This window comes from Babylonia areolata, chromosome 7, assembly GCF_041734735.1.
Source record: "Babylonia areolata isolate BAREFJ2019XMU chromosome 7, ASM4173473v1, whole genome shotgun sequence".
Taxonomy (NCBI): Eukaryota; Metazoa; Mollusca; class Gastropoda; order Neogastropoda; family Buccinidae; genus Babylonia; species Babylonia areolata.
The window spans coordinates 6,693,595-6,698,594 of record NC_134882.1 but is presented as its reverse complement, the minus strand read 5'-3'; positions in this window follow the sequence as shown (position 1 = coordinate 6,698,594).

The following is a 5,000-nucleotide window of genomic DNA, read 5'->3' as shown; positions in this document are numbered from 1 at the left end:
GGGGGGGTGGTGGTGGTGGTTGGAGGATAAAGGGTGAATATGCGAATGGGTGTTTTTTCCCCTCAAAAGTGGATGGATGGATGGATGGATAGATAATTTGGAGAATGATATGATAAATGGATGGATGGACGGATCCGAAGCTGTCCTGGGTTAGCACACACAGAGAGAGGGAGAGAGAGAGAGAGCAAACAAAAAGTCTTCGCTTTTGAGCCTGTGCAACAACATGGCCCAAGGGAAAAAAAAATCTCCATCGTATGTGTTGGATGATAGTCACATTGTCGGAGACTGGTGACCTAGCTGTCATCTACACCCGGGAGATATGGGAGAGATCAGGTTACGTAGTATAGGGAGAGTAGACGCGTTGTATGAAAAGAATTGTAATAAAATTGCCTATCGTGTAGTGTAGGTAGCTTGGCAGATGTTGCGAAGTGTTGAAAATAGAGCGCGTCTACGATACTTAACGTCGTATTTTCCTACGAGTGGTGCTTACACGCTCGCGAGCGCACACACACACAGACATGAACATGCGCACATACACAAGCAAACAAGCTTGCACGCACACACACACACACACACACACACACACACACACACACACACACACACACACACACACACACACACACACACATATATATATATATATATATATATATATATATATATATATATATATATATATATATACGCGCGCGCGCACATACGCATCAACGCACAATCATACAAACTCATACAAACGCGACAGTTTCGTGTAGACGTGGGCTGGCTGGGGTCAATGCATGGCCCCTCGTGATATTTCATGGCACATGGTCAATGGGCACTGTTGGGAGTCGTGCGGGTTAGTCCTCGCTCCTCGCTTTCTGACAATACTTTCGAAAACGTGTGTGTGTGTGTGTGTGTGTGGGAGGGGGGGTGGGCGGATGTGGTGGAAGCGCGCATAGCATTCCGAGATTTCAGTTGTCACAGTTTCTCGCAATCATCTGGCGTGGAAAAGCAGGAAAGCTACCGTGGAAATGCAAGAAACTGTGTTAGTGGTACTTTCCGTTTTCAGTTGCCACGTTTTCCTCGCAAAATGCAAGAAAGAAAAGAGAGTGTGGGATTGCCGCGAGAAAGCATCAGTGGTTCTTCCCCGTTTTTTCTTCAGCTGCCACGTTTTCTCGCTGGCAACATGCAGAAAGCCAGTGTGGGATTGTGAGTTTTCAGTTTCAGTTTCAGTAGCTCAAGGAGGCGTCACTGCGTTCGGACAAATCCATAATATACGCTACACCACACCTGCCAAGCAGATGCCTGACCAGCAGCGTAACCCAACGTGCTTAGTCAGGTCTTGAGAAAGAAAAAGGAAAGAAAAAGTAAAAAGGGTAAATAAATAATAGATTAATACATAAAAGAGAACTACTACTACTACTAATAATAATAATATGTATAAGGCGCAAAAACTTGATGAAGTCAACTATAAGCGTACATAAATAAATAAATAAATAAATAAATAAATAATAATTATAAAAAAAATAAAATAAAAAATAAAATAATAATAATAATAATGACATTAATAATAATAATAATAATAATAATAATAATAATAATAATAAAGTAAATAAAAAAGACAACAATGATGATAAAAATAAGCAAATAAATGTAAAACATGCAGACACACATTCACATACACACACACACACACACACACATGTATAAAACAGATATGCACCCAAACATGCATATTCATGCAGGGATTGTGAGAGAAAGGGGATATATCATAGTGGATCTTCCCGTTTTCAGTTGCCACGTTTTCTCGCTGGTAAAAAAAAAAAAAAAAAAACAAAAAAACCAACAAGAAAGGATTCCGAGAAAGCGAACGATTGCGAGAAAGCGTGTCTCGTATCGCCATGCCGTCCTTCTCGCAGTCTTTTCGCAACGTGTGAGAAAGCATGGGATCGCGACTTGACGGAGAAATAAAAGCATAGTGGTGATAACCACCCAGAGGTTGGTGGGGGGAGTGGGAGGAGGGGGAGTGGGCGGGGGCGGGGGGGGGGGGGGGGTGATTGGTGTGTTAAGGGTCTCCACGACACGATGGCCTGTCTCTCAAGGGAGATCTCTCTTCACCGCACCCCTACACCCCGCCTCCCCCACTGCCGGCAAGCAAACACCTTCAGGGAGCTGGTGGTAAGAGAGCTCTTGGCCTAGCTTGAAGTGGATGGCCACACTTGCTCTTATCCCTGCCCCACTCTGTATCTGTCTCTGTCTCTGTCTCTGTCTCTCTCTCTCTCTCTCTCTCTCTCCCCTCTCTCTCTCTCCTTTTCCTTTCCTCTCTCTATCTCAGTCTCTTCTCTGCCTCTCTCTGTCTGTTTGTCTGTCTCTCTCTCACTCTCTTTCTGTCTCTCTCTCTCTCCCTCCTCTGTCTCTGTTCCCTCCCTTCTCTTCGCTGTCTCTCCTCTCTCTCTGTCTCCGTCTCTGCCTCGGTCTCGGTCTCTGTCTACCCCCCCCCCTCCTTCCCCGACACACACACACCCCACCCCCCACACCCACCACCCTTTCCACTCGCTCTCTCTCACACTTCACTTTCATAAAGCCGGTCGGCGATAAGCCCTGTTGCCTCCCTAAAGTGGCCGGAATGAGGACTGGTAGTCCCTCTGTAAAAGTTGACTGGGATCGAATGTTATGACCTGCTGAGAGAGAGAGAGAGAGAGAGAGAGAGAGAGAGAGAGAGACAGAGACAGAGACAGAGAGACAGAGACAGACAGAGAGAGAGAGAGAGAACTCAGAACTCAGAAAGTTTAATGTTCATCGGTCTTGGGTCACAATACAATGGGCCACACACACGCACGGGGAGAGAGAGAGAGAGAGAGAGAGAGAGAGAGAGAGAGAGGCACAGAGAGACAGACATAGATAGATCTATAGATGGATAGATAGACAACAAATAGAGATGGAGGGGGAGAGAGAGAGACAGACAGACAGACAGGCGGACAGAGAGAAAGACAGACAGACAGAGACAAAGAGACAGACACAGAGAGAGAGTCGAATGATTTATTTATGAAGGCCATTGTCCCCCCCACAGCCCCCACGCGAAAGGGGCGGAAGGGTTACAATTGAACTGAGCCAAGACAAGTCCAGTCCAGTGTACTTCATGATCTCGCCATGAGACTTTATACACGATTATTTCTTGCTTTATTCATGCTGCTTGGTCATGAACCTCCCACGTAAAAGCATGTAACGGTGTACAACAACATTATCGAGCTGTCATTGTCGCGACGCGCTCTCCCTGGAGAGGAGATCGAGCAACTCGAATCTCACACAGAGAGAAATCTGTGACAAAAAGAGTAATAAATATACAAATACGAATACAAGCTTGCACAGACCCACACCCAGTGAAGGAATCATGTTTAATAGTGCGTCACACATATTGGTCAAACGTCCCATAGGATTTAACGGCCATAGGGGTAGGGGGGGAGGGTAGGGGGTGGGGGGCGCTGTGTGATGGGGAAGGAGGGGGGTTGATATTTAATGTGTCTGGGACTCGGCACAGGAATAGAAGGCGCCCCCGCCCCCCTCTCCTCCCCCCTACCTACCCCCCCCCCCCCCCGCGCCCCCCCCCCCACACCCCCCCCCCCCCCCAAGTCCTCGATCTCCTTCAATGTTTTCGTGACTGTAGACACAGTGAAGCGACATACACTGTGACATCGTAATAGACCCTGCAGGAGCGTTCCGCGGTCATCTTGGATCTTGAAGCATGAGTTTTATCTAGGCTTTCTTCACAATCCTGAGCAAAGGCAAAGTGCGTTCGACATAGACAGAAGCAGCAAACGTGTGCTATCCACTTTTTTTTTTTTTTTTTTTTTTTTTTTTTTAGGTTGATACCCTTCCATTGTTGCAACCAAACTCTGTACAATGATGTGCCATCGTATGCATAATAATAATAATAAAAAAAACAACAACAAAAAAACAAGATATGATGCACAAGGTGGAAAAAAGAACCCTTCTCCCTCTCTCTCTCTCTCTCTCTCTCTCTCTCTCTCTCTCTCTGTCTCTCTCTCTCTCTCTCTCTCTGTCTCTCTCTCTCTCTCTCTCTGTCTCTCTCTCTCTCTCTCTCTCTGTCTCTCTCTCTCTCTCTCTGTCTCTCTCTCTCTCTCTCTCTCTCTCTCTCTCTCTCTCTCTCTCTCTCTCTCCTATCAATTTATCTGTGTAAATCGTTTAAGCTCCGATCTGTTCTTATGTCTTAGTGTATCCAGTAACGACTACATACGGACGATGTGTATAACGTAACTGAGTGTCATTAGCTACGCATGTAAGAGTTATTATTTAGCGTATATCATATATCATTTAAGTGTATAAATGTCATTTGAATACAATATGTTTCATGATGTGTATTATGTATTACTAAGGTGAGGACATAAATATTACTTAAAATTAAGGTATGTTATTTATATTATCTGAATATGTTATATTTATATTATCTGAACGAATGTCATTTTTCAATGCACGATGCAATATTTATGAAGAAATTGTGACACCCTTTCATAAGGGGCAATGGCCTATAAATGAATAAACCATTCATTCATTCATTCTCTCTCTCTCTCTCTCTCTCTCTCTCTCTCTCTCTCTCTCTCTCTCTCTCTCTCTCTCTCTCTCTCTCTCTCTCTCTGTCGGCCTCTATACCTGTCTTCATCTGGGACCCTCAGATCCAAACTCCGACGCTTTAACCCTTCGTCTGTTACGCCTGTTGGGTCGATCAAGTCAAGGGGAATAAAAAAATAATAATAAAATAAAATACTACCCCACCCCCTGCAGAAGAATGAAACCATGACGAGAAACAGCGCACAGAGATCGATACAAAAACTAATAAACAAACCACAGACATCGCCACAAGGTCAACAAACAGCAGATACTGTAACGAATGACGAGACTTAGCAGTCCAGGTTAGGTATACACATACATTTCTCCATGCCTGTCAATCAATCGGATGGAGGGAATCGAACTTGATACCCTCCTCACTGCTATACTGAATC